We start from the raw sequence: 16329 nt of genomic DNA on the forward strand, positions 1-16329 counted from the left end.
TTTTCAAGGTCCATCCAAGATTGGCTGAAAACGGTGAAGTCACCATTTTTTACAGCTGAGTAGTATTCCATTGTGTATATATACCACAACTTACTCAGCCACTCATCCGTTGTGGGACACCTGGGTTGCTTCCAGGTTTTGGCTATTACAAATTGTGCTGCCAAGAACATATGTGTACACAGATCTTTTTGGATGGATGTGTTGGGTTCCTTAGGATATATCCCCAGGAGGGGAATTGCAGGGTCATAGGGTAGGTCCATTTCTAGCCTTCTGAGAGTTCTCCAGACTGTTCTCCACAGAGGCTGGACCAATTGACATTCCCACCAGCAGTGCAGGAGGGTTCCTTTGACCCCACACCCTTTCCAGCATTTGCTGCTGTTACCTTTTCTGATGTATGACATTCTCACAGGAGTGAAGTGATATCTCATTGTTGTCTTGATTTGCATTTCTCTGACAATTAGAGACCTGGAGCATTTTTTCATGTGTTTCTCGGCCTTTTGGATCTCTTCTGTGGTGAATATTCTGTCCAAGTCCTCCCCCCATTTTGGATGGGGTTATTTGTTGTCTTGTTGTTGAGTCTGGCAAGCTCTTTATATATGTTGGTTATTAAACTCTTATCTGATGTATGGCATGTAAAGATCTTCTCCCATTCTGTGAGGGGTCTCTTGATTTGGGTAGTGGTTTCTTTTGCTGTGAAGAAGCTTTTTAATTTGATGTAGTCCCATAGGTTTATACTTGCCTTAGTCTTCCTTATAATTGCATTTGTTTCATTGAAAATGTCTTTAAAATTTATGCAGAAAAAAGTTCTGCCAATATTTTCCTCTAAGTATCTGATAGTTTGTGATCTAACATCCAAGTCCTTAATCCACTTGGAATTTACTTTTGTATTTGGTGAAATACAGTGATTCAGTTTCATTCTTCTGCATGTTTCAACTTATTGTTTCCAACACCATTTGTTGAAGAGACTCTGCTTTCCCCATGTAATAGTCTGGGCCCCTTTGTCAAAGATTAGATGTCCATAGGTGTGGGGCCTCATTTCTGGGCTCTCAGTTCTATTCCACTTGTCAGTGTGTCTGTTCATGTTCCAGTACCAAGCAGTTTTGATGACAATGGCCCTATAATACAGTTTTAGATCTGGGAGTGTGATGCCTCCAGTTCTGTTCTTTTTTCTTAAGATTGTTTTGGCAATTCTAGATCTTTTCTGGTTCCAGATAAACATTTGTAGCATTTTTTCTATTCTCCTAAAAAATGTGCTTGGGATCTTGATGGGGATAGCATTAAATTTGTAGATGGCTCTGGGTAATATATTCATTTTGATGATGTTAATTCTTCCAATCCATGAACATGGAATATCTTTCCACTTCTTTGTGTCTTTTTCAATTTCTTTGAGTAGTGACTCATAATTTTCAGTATACAAGTCTTTCACTTCTTTGGTTAGGTTTACTCCTAGATATTTTATTGTTTTTGTTGCTATAGAAAAAGGAACTGATTTCTGGATTTCAATTTCTTCTAACTTAGTGTTTGCATAGAGGAATGCCACTGACTTTTGAATGTTAATTTTATAGCCTGATACATTACTGTATTGCCTGATGATTTCCAAAAGCTTCTTGCTGGATTCCTTAGGTTTTTCCATGTATACTATCATGTCATCTGCAAATAAGGAGAGTTTGACTTCTTCTCTTCCAATCTGTATCCCTTTAATTCCTTGCTCCTGCCTGATTGCTATGGCAAGAACTTCCAACACTATGTTGAATAGTAATGGTGATAGTGGGCAGCCCTGTCTAGTACCTGATCTGAGTGGAAATGCTTCCAGTTTTTCACCATTGAGTATGATGTTGGCTGTAGGTTTGCTATATAGACTCCACTATCTTCAGGAATTTTCCATCTATTCCCATTTTTTGTAGTGTTTTGATCATAAAGGGATGTTGTATTTTGTCAAAGGTTTTCTCTGCATCTATTGATATGACCATGTGGTTTTTGGTCTTGCTTTTGTTGATGTGGTGGATCACATTGATTGATTTACGTATATTAAACCAACCTTGCACGCCTGGGATAAACCCCACTTGGTCATGATGAACAATCTTTTTAATATACTGCTGTATCCGGTTGGCTAGAATTTTGTTCAATATTTTCGCATCTATGTTCATCAGAGATATTGGTCTGTAGTTTTCTTTTTTGGTTGTGTCCCTGTCTGCTTTTTGTATCAGGGTGATGTTGGCTTCATAGAAGCTGGCAGGGAGTATTCCAGTGTCTTCAATCTTCTGGAAGACTTTTAAAGTAGAGGTATTAGTTCTTCTTTGAAAGTTTTGTAGAATTCATTTGTAAAACCATCTGGTCCAGGACTTTTATTTTTGGGACGATTTTTGATAACTGTTTCAATTTCATTAGCTGTGATGGGCCTGTTCATGTTATACACTTCCTCTTTACTTAGTTTTGGAAGTTGGTAGGTATCTAGGAAATCATTCATTTCTTCCAGGTTCTCTAGCTTGGTGGCATATAGTTGTTCATAGAAGCCTCGCATGATGTGTTGAATTTCTGCAGTGTCTGTTGTGATATCTCCTCTTTCATTTACTATCCGATTTATTTGGGTCTTCTCCCTTTTTTGTTTTGTGAGTCTGGCTAAAGGTTTGTCGATTTTGTTTACTCTTTCGAAGAACCAACATTTACTTTCATTGATCTTTTGTATGGTTTTCCTATTCTCAATGTTATTTATTTCTGCCCTAACTTTAGTAATTTCTGTCCTTCTGGTTGCTTTAGGATTCCTTTGTTTTTCTTCTTCTAGGTCTTTGAGATGTGCAATCGGGCTGTTTATTTGTGCCTTTTCTTGTTTCCTAATGTGTGCTTGTATAGCTATGAACTTCCCTCTTAGGACTGCTTTAGCTGTGTCCCAAATATTTTGATAGCTTGTGTCTTCATTTTCATTGAACTCTCGAAACATTTTGATTTCTTCCTTGATTTCCTCTTTGACCCAGAAGTTGTTAAGAAGTGTACTGTTGAGCTTCCACATTTTGGGACTGTTACTAATCTTTTGTTGATTGTTAAGTGTTAGTTTAATTCCACTGTGGTCTGAGAAGATGCTTGGGATGATTTCAGTGCTCTTGAATAGGCTGATGCTGTCTTTGTGGCCTAACTTATGGTCTATCCTTGAGAATGACCCATGTGGATTTGAGTAAAATGTGTATTCCAGTTTCTTGGGATGAATGACTCTGAAAATGTCCAATAGTTCTAGTTTATCTATCTCTTCATTTAGCTCCCTTATGTCTTTACTGATTTTCTTCCTGGATGATCTGTCAAGTTGAGATAGTGAGGTGTTGAAGTCCCCTAGTATGATTGTTACTGTTAATATATTGCTGTAGCTCTTTCAGTAGAAGTTTGATGTATTTAGATGGCTTCTCATTGGGTGCATAGATATTAATAATTGTTAAGTCCTCTTGATTGACTGATCCTCTGAGCATTAAGTAGTGTCCATTCCTATCTTTTTTAATCTTATCTATTTTAAAGTCTATCATGTCAGATATGAGAATAGCTGTTCCTGCCCTTTTTTGTGGGCCATTGGCTTGAATGATAGTTTTCCATCCTTTTACTTTAAGTCTGTGTTTGTCTTGTTGTGTTAGGTGAGTTTCCTGTAGACAACATATTGTTGGGTTGTGTTTTCTGATCCATCTTCCTACTCTGTGTCTTTTAATAGGTGAATTCAGGCCATTGACATTTATTGATATCAAAGATTGAAGATATTTTAACGCTATTCTTGTAGAGTTTTAGAGTGTTTTGATATATGTCCTATTTGTGGTGGTCTGGTTGTTTATAGGAGACCTTTCAGAACTTCTTTCAGGGCAGGCTTGGTGATGGTTGCTTCCTTCAACTGTTGCTTGTCTGAGAAGGTTTTGATACTTCCATCTAGTCTGAATGACAATCTAGCAGGATATAGTATTCTTGGCTCAAAGCCTTTCTCATTGAGCACTCGATAGATATATTGCCATTCTCTTCTGGCCTGTAGTGTTTGTATGGAGAAGTCTGCTGCTCATCTTATGGGTTTTCCTTTGTAGGTGACTCTTTGTTTTTCTCTTGCAGCCTTGAGGATCCTTTCTTTATCCTTATTCCTTTCCATTCTAAGTATGACATGTTTTGGTGTCTTTAGGTCTGGGTTAATTCTGTTTGGGACCCTCTGGGCTTCTTGAATCTTTATGTCTTTGGTGTTGTCTAGACTAGAGAAATTTTCAGCTATTATGGCCTGGAGAATGCTTTCTTCCTCTCCTTCTCTTTCTTCCTCTGGTAAGCCAATAATGCACATATTGTTTCTTTTGAAGTCATCCCATAGGACTCTGTTGTTGTTTTCAGCATCTCTTAATCTCTTTTTGAGATCTCTTACTTCTTTTTTAGTTGTCTCTAATTCATCCTCAATCTTGCTAATTCTGTCTTCAGCCTCATAGATTCTATTCTCTCTGCCCTCTACTGCTTTCTGGAGTTCATCTATTTTGTTGCCCTGCTCTGATACTGTTTTAGCTTGTTCAGCTAGTTGCCTTCTTAGCTCAGCGATTTCAGCTTTCAGCTCTCTAATAACCATGAGATAATTAGAATTTTCTTCCATATTCTCATTTGTTGTTCCTGCAGTTCTGATTACAATTTTTTCAAATTCTTTACTCACTCCTGTTATTATTTCCTTAGCTAATGTTTGGATGTTGAACTCGTTGTTTTGTGCTTCACCCTCTGGAGGACTTTTAGCTGGACTCTTGTCCTGGTTCGAGTCCCCAATATTTTTTCTTGTTGTTTTAACCTTTTTATATATTATGTTATGAGTTCCCTTTATCAGTACTTTTCAAATTATTGATCACTATTGCCTGGATTGACTTGTGTCTAAGTAATTTAATTAAAGGGTTTACCGTGGTGGAAGTTAACAGTTTTTTTTTCAATCTCTGAGTTGGAGCTCAGTGGTATAAAAGCCTCTTTTTTTTCTTCCCTAGGCTATGGGAGCCTGAGGGCTTTTAAACTATCAATAGGCTTCTTAGCTTAATCACTGACTGCTGACCAAGAGATAAAGCAGGGTGTGGCAGAGATAATCCAGTGGTTATGCAAAGAGACTTTCACAGCCCCTCAGCTATGCCACCGAGGTATACGTCTTCTCCTGAGTTTCCCGGTTAGATCTCTGTTCCCTTGTGTCCCTCCCTGTTGCTGCTCCAGATTCTGAGGGTAGTAGCAATGGAGACTCAGAGTTGCACTTGGTGAGTCTCTGGGGAGTCCTTTCCTCCCTTCAGCTGTCCCCTTGTTGTGGAGCAGACTGGAGGTGGTGTCTCCACTGATAAACTGCTGAATGTTAGCAGTCACTTAATCTCTCCTTAGGCCCCTCTCTCCTCTCTGTCACCAGCCACACGTGTTTGTACTCACGGGTGATTTACTGGGTTCCTGTGGTCATTCTAGTCCTGTCTTGTTTCGGTCCGGGTGGTCTCCTTCGGTATTCCTAGTTGATCCAGGAGAGGAGAGGAGATGAGAGGAGAGGAGAGGAGAGGAGAGGAGAGGAGAGGAGAGGAGAGGAGAGGAGAGGAAGCGATCTGCTGCTCATAGCTCCGCCTCCAGAAGTCGAATCCTCATGGATCCACTAATTCTCTCTTGACATCTGCTGCTCCTTAGCAGTCTGTTGAGCCAGGGGGATAGCATAGGGGTTATGCAAAAGACTTTCATGCTAGGGACTCTGAGATCCCAGGTTTAATCCCTGGCATCACCATAAACCAAAGTGAGCAGTGCTCTTATAAATAAAGGTTTCTTTTTTTTTTTTTTTTTTTTACCAGAGCACTGCTCAGCTCTGGCTTATGGTGGTGCAGGGGACTGAACCTGGGACTTTGGAAAAAGGTCTCTTTTTTATTATTATCTTTATTTTATTTTTAAAAATATTTATTTATTCCCTTTTGTTGTTTTTATTGTTGTAGTCATTGATGTTGTCATTGTTGGATAAGATAGAGAGAAATGGAGAGAGGAGGGGAAGACAGAGAGGAGGAAACCTCCTTTAACACTGCTTTAACACTTGTGAAGCGACTCCCCTGCAGGTGGGGAGCTGGGGCTTGAACCATGATCCTTATGCCAGTTCTTGAGCTTTGCACCACGTGCGCTACCACCCGACTCCCTATTATTATCTTTATTTATTTTTGGATAAAGACAGTAAGAAATTGAGAGTGGAGGGGGAGATAGAGAGGGAGAGAGACATAGATACACCTGCAACCCTGCTTCACCACTCGTGAAGCTTTCCTTCCTGCATGTCGGGCTGTGCTGTGTTGGGGAGAGAGGAGATTGGAGCGGAGAGGGAACACAAATCTTTATTTACACAGGCACCTCAGAGTTGGGTGGGCACCTCAGAGTTGGGTGAGAGCACAGCGGTTCGGGCCACGTGGAGCTAGCAAAATGGCAGCCTTCCACTGTGCACAACAACCCTTCCCTGCTTCAGGTCACCGAGGTGAAAATCGGGCAGAGAGAGGCGGAAGCAGGAGGGCTTTATAGGGCAAAAAACCGGAAGGGGCAAGTCGGACGGAATTGGCCGGGGAAAGGGGGTGGAGAGGCAAAAGGCATGCTGGGAAGGTAGTCACTAGGAGGCTTCCACCTTCCCAGCGTCCTAGCAACTGTTGCAATGGTTTTAACTAAGCTAGCAATGGCCTGAGGGGATAACATGGTGGATATCTGTAAACAAAATGGTTTGTGGGCCCTGCCAATGTTCAACCACATCTGCACAATTTCCCAACACCTACAGGTGGGGGACCTGTTTGAACATGGGTCCTTGCACACTGTAATATGTGCACTTAACCAGGTGTGCCACTGCCTGGCCCCTTTAAAAGATTTCTAGCCTTCCCAGATCCTTTTTAGAGCCTCACATTAATTGTATGGCATCTGCCTTTTATGAGCTGCACTGAGAGGCCTCAGCTGTAGTAGGGTAGATCACTGGCTCTAGAAACCATTGACCCAGATGCAAATCTCATTCCTCCAGGTATTGGCCGTATAGTCTTAGGGAAGTTCCTCATCAAGCTGTAAAATAGGAAGTGAAATTACTACCTAGCAAAACCTTCAAGGATTAAACAAAAGGTTACATTTTTTTATTTGTTATTCCTTCCAGGATTTTCACTGGGGCTTCATTCCTGCATAATTCCACTGCTCCTGGCAGACTCCCTCCATATCCACCCCCACCCACCACAGCAGAAAGAGGGAGAGAGATACAAAGAGAGGAGGAGATACACTGCAACATTGTCCCACAGCTTGGGAAGCTTCTTCCTTACATGGTACTCCCATGTGGTGACTAGAGTTCAAACGCAGGTCCTCAAGCATGGCAATGTATATCAGCTACTGGGTGAGCTATCCCATGACTCCTTGAAAGATTAAATTTAAAGTTCTAAGTACACCACAGGTGCTCATAAACAGAGTTGATTATGATCCTTTATAGTCACTTTATAATCTTTATTTATTCTTTATTTATTTCCTTTTGTTGCCCTTGTTGTTTTATTGTTGTAGTTATTGTTGTTGTTGTTATTATTGATGTCGTCATTGTTGGATAAGGAAGAGAGAAATGGAGAGAGGAGGGCAAGACAGAGGGGGAGAGAGACAGACACCTGCAGACCTGCTTCACCACCTGTGAAGCGACTCCCCTGCAGATACAGGGGCTTGAATTGGGGTCCTTACATGGGTCCTTGTGCTTTGCGCCATCTGTGCTTAACCTGCTATGCTACCACCCTACTCCTTATTTATTTATTTTTTACCAGAGCACTGCTCAGCTTGGGCTTTTGGTGGTGTAGGGGATTGAACCTGCAACTTTGTGGAGCTTCAGGCATGAGAGTCTTTTTGCATAATCATTATGCTATCTACCCCTGCCCACTTTATAATCTTTTCTACATTTTATAGTCTTTTCTGCTTCCTACTATCAGATGGAGAGTAAACAGTGTAATCTTCATATTTAATTCCCCTTGCAGATCCTGTGGAATATGTCATATGCAGTGTGAATCAACAAATTGCTGTTGAGTACAAAAAAAACCAAAAGGTCTATATGCTGAAGGAAAAGGGAATTTCAGAGAAGAGGAACAAAAGAGTGATTTAAGAGATTCAGGCAGTGGTGGCACAGAAAACATATTTAAGATATATGCAAATAATATTTTCATAGTGTTTATATTTTTATTATTTTTACACACACACATATATATATATATGTGGGGGTGAAGAGGGAGAAAAACTAAGTGGGAAAGGAGAGATAGGGAAGGAGAAAGACAGTACCTGTCGTACTGCTTCACTGCTTGTGAAGATTTCTACCTTGTGGTCCAGGAGGTGGTATAGTGGATAAAGCATTGGACTCTCAAGCATGAGGTCCTAAGTTCAATTCCTGGCAGCACATGTACCAGAGTAATGTCTGGTTCTTTCTCTCTCTCCTCCTATCTTTCTCATTAATAAATAAATAAATTATTAAAAAAAAAAAAAGAAAAGATTTCTCCCTGCAGGTGGGGGCATTAGGCTTAAACCTGGGACTTTGTGCTTGGTAATAAGTGTGCTCTAATGGGAGTGCCACTACCCAGCCCCAATGTTTAATTTTAAAGACTGCTTTATTGTGGCCTGGGAGATGACATAATGGATAAAAAAGTGGACTCTCAAGCATGATCCTGAATTCAATCCCATGTCGGGTTTCCTCGAGGGACAGAGAAGAGACCAGGAACTTGTGGCAGAGCAGGAACGCAAATCTTTATTCACGTGGACACCCCAGAGTCAGGTATGAGCACAGTGGGTTTAGGCCACGTGGAGCTAGCAAATGGCTGCCTCCCACTATGCACACCAGCCCTTGTCCAGGTCGGGACGTGGAAGAGAAAAGAGAAAGAGAGAGCAGAAACAGGAGTGACTTTTATAGGAGAATTCCGGAAGTGGCAAGTTGGAAGGAATTGGCTCGGAAAGGGGGTGGAGAAAACAGGGCATTCTGGGAAGGTAGAAAGCTTCCATAGCAATGGCTGCTATAGTTTTTTAGCTCGAGGGAATGGGCGATACCCTGAGGGGGTAATGTGGTGACGGAGGAGTCATTTTTAAAACAAGGCAGAAGATTGATATGTAAATAATAATACTCAGATGGGAATATGGTGGTTTGTGGGTCCTGCCTAACTCAACCACATCTGTACAATATCCCAACAATCCCAATCATTGCATATGCTAGAGTGATGCTCTGGTTCTTTCTCCATCTCCCTTTCTCTTGTGTAAATAAAATAAATAAATATTTTTTCTCACCAGGATACCGCTCAGTTCTGACTTATTATGGTGACAGGGATTGAATATGGGAGCTCAGAAGCTCAGGCATGAAAATTTTTTGTTTAACCATTATGCTGTTTTTCCAGCCCAATAAAGAAATAATTAGATTGTAAAACATTAATTCCCCAATAAAGAAATTAAAAAAGAGAGATAATTAAGATTATCTATTAGTGAGAGAGAAAGAGAGATGTATATGCATATGTGTGAATCAGAGCATTACACTGGTATATGTAGTACGGGATTGACCTAGTAAACATCTATTTACAAATTTTGTACTATACTGCTGTGCTATCCCTCACCCTGGTTTTTATATAATATTAAAATATGGGAGTCGGGCGGTAGCGCAGTGGGTTAAGTGCACGTGGTGCCAAGCGCAAGAACCCACGTAAGGATCCCGGTTCAAGCCCCCGGCTCCCCACCTGCAGGATAGTTGCTTCACAGGCAGTGAAGCAGGTCTGTAGGTGTCTATCTTTCTCTCCCCCTCTCTGTCTTCCCCTCCTCTCTTCATTTCTCTCTGTCCTATCTAAGAACGACGACATCAATAACTACAACAATAAAACAAGGGCAACTAAAGGGAATGATATATATACATATATATACTATTTTCATTTACTTAGAAGTAACTGTTCTATGGTCTGGGAGGTAGCACAGTGGATAAAGTGTTGAACCCTCAAGCATGAGGTCTTGAGTTGTTTGATCCAAAGTAAATTATATGCCAGTGATGCTCTTGTCCTCTTTTTCTCTCTGTTTCCCATATATAAATCATTTAAGGAAAAGAAAATAATTGCCCCAAAGAGGGACAGGAAGGCCAGATGCATGCTCCAGTCCCCTGTGAAAATAACGTGAAAGAACAAATTTAATTTTTGGTTTTACATCTTGTCTATGAGAGAAACTAGTCCATCATGCCTACATATTTGATGACAGGCATCAAACCTGGAGCCTTACACAAACTAGACATGCACTCTCCCCACAGGGCCACTGCGCCAATCCTGGAAGGGCACTTTTAGCTGTGAAGACTTGTATCAATTTGAGTGCAAAGGGGGGAAAATGTGGAGCAAAAAATTGCAAGAATTAAAGCAAAGCACTATGGTAGTCAAAGGACACATCCAGTGAGACACCACCCAGTTCCCAAGATCTATTTAATTTGACACAGAGCATTTCACATGAGTGAACTTCCACCCTGGTACACACAGTACTGGAGACCAAACCTCTAGCATCCAAGTCCTGTACTCTAACGGCTAGGTCATTTCCAGCTAATTATTTGTATTTTAAATGGTTCTAAGGACAGGAAAAGTCACAAGGAGTGAGAGGTAAAGCCAAGAGTGTAAGAAAAATGTCAATTTTGAATCTAGTGTAAAGGACGCTACCCTAAGTCTAGGGAGATAAAAAAAAAAAAGCCTTTTAGACATGCGGGTGTTTTCCTTGAGAAGACAATGGCTACCTTTAAGTTTAGAAGCAGAGAAAAGATGAAGATATGAAAAAGGGAGTTCCATGGGGGTCGGGCGGAAGCGCAGCAGGTTAAGCGCACGCAGCGCAAAGCGCAAGGACCAGCGGAAGGATCCTGGTTGGAGCCCTCCGCTCCCCACCTGCAGGGGAGTCGCTTCACAGGTGGTGAAGCAGGTCTACTTATCTATCTTTCCCCCTCTCTGTCTTCCCCTCCTCTCTCCATTTCTCTCTGTCCTATCCAACAATGACGACATCAATAACAACAACAATAATAACTAAGACAATAAAACAAGGGTAACAAAAGTGAAAATAAATAATAATAAAAAAATTGTTTTAAAAAAGAAAGAAAAAGGGAGATCCTTAGTGGACTGAGCCCAGAAGCTAGTCCCTAGGGAGAGGGGGTTGGCAAAGGGAGTGCCACAGGTGGTCAAGATCTCAGTATCAATGTGTGAAGGCACCAGGCAGGAGAGGACACAAATGCACTGCATTATCTCCAGATGTTATTTATTCCTAATTGACTAGTGCCCAGGAAGGGAAAAACTTTCCTTCTTTTTTTTAAAAAAAAAATTTTATCATCTATTTATTTACTGGATAGAGACAGTCAGAAACAGAGAGGAAAGGGGGTGATAGGGTGACAGAGAGACACAACACTGCTTCACCACTCATAAAGCCCTCCTCATGCAGGTGGGAACTGGGAGCTCGAACCCAAGTCCTTGAATATTATAACATGTGGGGCAAACTTTGTCTCCCTTGTTCAAAAGACTAGAAACCCAACCTGTTTTCCCACCACCACCACCACCACAACACATACACTTTACGGCATCTGAGACCTATTATCAAGACCTCTCAAAGGGTAGAGCTACCTCCACTTTGCCAAGCTCTAGTCCAACCCAGTGCTTAATCCAAGAATTCCACTGGGTAGTACAAGTCAGGTACTTGACCCACTCATCAAGCACAGGCACAGAGTAACAGAATAGTGCTAAAGGCTAGACTTTCTCCATTCCTGGCTTGAAAAGAACCTCGATTCAATAGTTCTGACCAATGAGAACAAAAAGTGACCTCTGAGGTCACTTAGGATTCAGAATATCATCAACTGCTTTGTGAATTGTTTTATTTTATTTTATTGTCCCTGGATATCATGACAGAATGGGGTCAGCCTGACTGCCAGAGAAACAAGAGTTCAAGATGCAATGGAGAAAGAATGTAACTGAAAAGACTATCCACAACCGTGTAAAAGAAGTCCCAAGGAATCTATAAGAGAAGTTCTAGAAACAAGAAATAACTCTGGCAGTGTGACAGGTTAAGTGGTTAATGTCCAGGAGGTGTTGTACCCAGTTTAGCACACAAGTTATGTTGTTCAAGGACCTGGATTCAAGCTCCCAGTCCCCATCTTCAGGTGGAAGGCTTTACAAGCAGTGAAGCAGTGCTGCAGGTTCCTCTCTCTCTCCCTCTTGATTTCTCTGTCTCTATCCAATAAACAATAAATATTTTTAAAGTTGATATCCAAAAATAAAGTGCTTTTTTTTTTTTTTTTTGTTGAGGGCAAGGTCCTATGGGGGCCTACAAAGGGGTCTATTTTGTTGTTCCTGATAGAAATGACTGGTAACAATGGAGAGTGGGATTTATTTGAGTTCTAGGCCATTTTTTCTTTTCTTTCTTTTTTTTTTAATAGGACAGAAGGAATTGAGAAGGGAGGATTAGATAGACAGGAAGAGAGAAAGATAGACACCTGCACACCTGCTTCACCACTTGTGAAGCAGCCTACAGGTGGGGAGCCGGGGGCTCAAACTGGAATCCTTACACAGGTCCTTGAGCTTTGGACTATGTGCGCTTAACCCAGTGTGCCACTGCCCAGCCCCTTTGTCTCCCCAATAAAGTGCATTTCTACACACTGGTGATATATAATTGGAAACCAAAATTAAAAGATGGAAGAAGGAATAAAAAAGTTCAGTGAGATGCTTACACTAGTCGTTTTTATAAAGCTTCACAATTTACATAACACTTTCACTACTACCTAAGGGGAGAGGAAGGAACTAGGAAGCAATTGGGAACATGTACATTATTTCATCCCATTCTGAAATGCCAGTGGGGAGAGTGCCTCGGATCTGGATACTAAATGGCTCTAGAGGTAAATCTGATGACCTCTATAGAGAACAGATTTGACTGGAAATGTCATCATCACTTGGGAAGAAATGAAATTTCAGAGCTTGGTGGTGGCACACGTAGTTAAGTGCACACATAACCATGCACAAGGTCCTGGGTTCCAGCCCCTGGGGTCCCACCTACAAAGGTGGGGAAGATTCAGGAGCCATAAAGCAGTGTTTCAAGTGTCTCTCTTTTTCTCTCCTTGTCTTCCATTCTCTCTCAATTTCTTTCTGTTCTATCAAAGAAAAAGAAAGAAGGCTGGGAAGATAGCATGATGATTATGCAAAAGAACATTGATCCTCGAGACACCAAAGGTTCCAGGTTCAATCCCTAGCACCACCATAAGCTGAGCAGTGCTCTAGTAGAAAAAAACAAACGGGGCCAGGAGGTGGCACACACACATTACAGTGTGCAAGGATCTGAGTTCAAGTCCCTGGTCCCTACCTGCAGGGGGAAAGCTTCACAAGTGGTGAAGCAGGTCTGCAGGTCTCTCTCTCTTTCCCACTCTATTTTCCCCTTCCCTCACAATTTCTCTCTGTTTCTATTCATAATAAAGATAAAAATTTTTAAAAAGGAAGAAAATAACAAAGAAACAAGAGAATTCCTTTCTTCTAAATAGGATTCAGGAGGTAGGGTCTAGCAATGTGTTAGCAAGTCTGGTGAGTCTGGCATAGACATGTTTTCAAGACAGAAACCTCCATAGTTAACTATGTGCCTGGATGGCAAAGGCAGACATGCGAGTAGAGGTTTGTAGCACCCTCTGCTGGTATTAATTTATAGAGGCTGACATCTAAACCAAAAATGCTCTTAACTGCAATTTGCCAGTCTGTAGATACTGACTTATTGATTTACTTATTGGCACTGGGAGCTCATCTATATGTGATTCCACTGCTTCTTTGACTAATTTTTTTTTATTCAGCAAGAAAGACAAAGAGAGGTGGGAGGGACAATACTAGAGTTTCCCCTGGTGACATGGCAGGGAGCATGCCCTGCCTTGTGAGCTGTCTTTCTGGCCCATTCTGTAAATAAATAAATAAATAAATAAATAAATAAATAAATAAATAAATAAATATCACCATGCACAGGGACCCGGTTTCAAGCTCCCCACCTGCAGGGGGAACACTTCATGAGCAGTGATACAGGTCTGCAGGAGTCTATCTTTCTCTCCCTCTCAATTTCTCTATCCTGTCACCTAAAAATAGAAAGAAAAATGGCCACTAGGAGCAGTGGATTTGTTGTGCAGGTACTGAGTCCCAGCAATAACCCTGGTTGCAAAAGGTGGGGGGCAGGTGGTTAAATACACGTACACGCACGCACACGTGCACGCGCGCGCGCGCACACACACACACACACACACACACACACACACACACACACACTACAATGCACAAGGACCCCGGTTCAAGCCCCTGGTTCCCACCTGCAGGGGCAAAGCTTTATGAGTGGTGAAGCAGAGCTGCAGGTGTCTTTCCCCCTCCCTATCTCCCACTCCCCTCTCAATTTCTCGGTCTCTATCTGATAATAAATAAAAATAAATATGAAGACATGAGTAAATATTTAAAAATGAGAGAGGAAGAGAGAGAGAGAGAGAGAAACACAGCATCACTCCAGCATGAGTAGGACCAGGGACCAAACTTGGGACCTCATATATGTAAATGCTATGCTCTACCACTGAGCCATCTCCCTGGCCACCAGCCTGTTCTGTTCTCTCTTATCCACTGCTGCCTCTTCCGCCACAGTATTTCTGAGTTTAGAAATGAGCTCTTCAGTTCTGCTGCATTTTCATTTCTTGTGCACTCTTCACATTTCCAAGTTCCTAACAAAGGATTCAGAAAAACTTAATAAATCCCCCAACTGCCCCTCCTGGGGATGTATCCTAAGGAACCCAACACATCCATCCAAAAAGATCTGTGTACACATATGTTCTTGGCAGCACAATTTGTAATAGCCAAAACCTGGAAGCAACCCAGGTGTCCAGCAACAGATGAGTGGCTGAGCAAGTTGTGGTCTATATACACAATGGAATACTACTCAGCTGTAAAAAATGGTGACTTCACCGTTTTCAGCCGATCTTGGATGGACCTTGAAAAAATCATGTTGAGTGAAATAAGTCAGAATCAGAAGGATGAATACGGGATGATCTCACTCTCAGGCCGAAGTTGAAAAACAAGATTAGACAAGAAAACACAAGTCGAACCTGAAATGGAATTGGAGTATTACACCAAAGTAAAAGACTCTGGGGTGGGTAGGTGGGTGGGGAGAATACAGGTCCATGAAAAATGATGAATGAAATAGTGGGGGTTGTATTGTTAAATGGGAAACTGGGGAATGTTAGGCATGTAAAAAAAAAAAAAAAGAAGTAGAAACGCAAAGCAGAAATTGACTGAGTTTGGAGTATGGCACCAAAGTAAGAAAGCAGAAGTATACTAGAGTTTGCAGTGAGTACCTCCCTAACACTTCCTCTCCACTTTTGCAAACTTTGGGTCCATGATTGCTCAACAATTTGTTTGGCTTTGTATGTTAACTCTCTTTTCAGTCACCAGGTTCCAGGTGTCATCAGGATGCCGGCCAGACTTCCCTGGACTGAAGACCCCACCAATGTGTCCTGGAGCTCAGCTTCCCCAGAGACCCACCCTACTAGGGAAAGAGAGAGGCAGACTGGGAGTATGGACCGACCAGTCAACGCCCATGTTCAGCGGGGAAGCAATTACAGAAGCCAGACCTTCTACCTTCTGCAACCCTCAACGACCCTGGGTCCATGCTCCCAGAGGGCTAGAGAATGGGAAAGCTACTGGGGAGGGGGTTGGATATGGAGATTGGGCGGTGGGAATTGTGTGGAGTTGTACCCCTCCTACCCTATGGTTTTGTTAATTAATCCTTTCTTTAAAAAAATAATAAAATAAAAAATAAAAATAAAATAAATCTTTAAAAAAAAATCCCCCAATTGCTTCCCATGATACATAAAGAGAAATTGTTTGATTTTTAAAGACTTTATTTATTAATGAGAAAGATAGAAAGAACCAGATATCACTCTGGTACATGTGCTGCCAGGGAGTGAACACAGGATCTCATGCTTAAGAGTCTAATACTTTATCCACTGCACCACCTCTCAGACTACAAGGAAAACGGGTTTACTTTAAAGCTTGCATGATTGGAGCCCTAGCTACTTTTCTTAAATTCACTTGCAATCACTTTTTTTTTTTTTTTAAACCTGCGTATTGCTCAGCTTTGGCTGATGGTGGTGCAGGGGATTGATCCCAGGACTTTGTGGAGCCTCAGGCATGACAGTCTCTTTGCATAACCATTATGCAATCTATCCTATGCCTCACTTTTTTTTAAAGAAAGATTTTATTATCTGTAAGAGTGAGATAGTTTCATAAATTAAGAGAGCACTGCCATGAATTGAATTGGGAATCTTGGGCATGAAAGTCTAATGCTGGGGCCAGTTGGTATGTACATAGTTAAGTGACTACATTACAGTATGCAAGG

The sequence above is a fragment of the Erinaceus europaeus genome, chromosome 1, assembly GCF_950295315.1.
Source record: "Erinaceus europaeus chromosome 1, mEriEur2.1, whole genome shotgun sequence".
NCBI lineage: Eukaryota > Metazoa > Chordata > Mammalia > Eulipotyphla > Erinaceidae > Erinaceus > Erinaceus europaeus.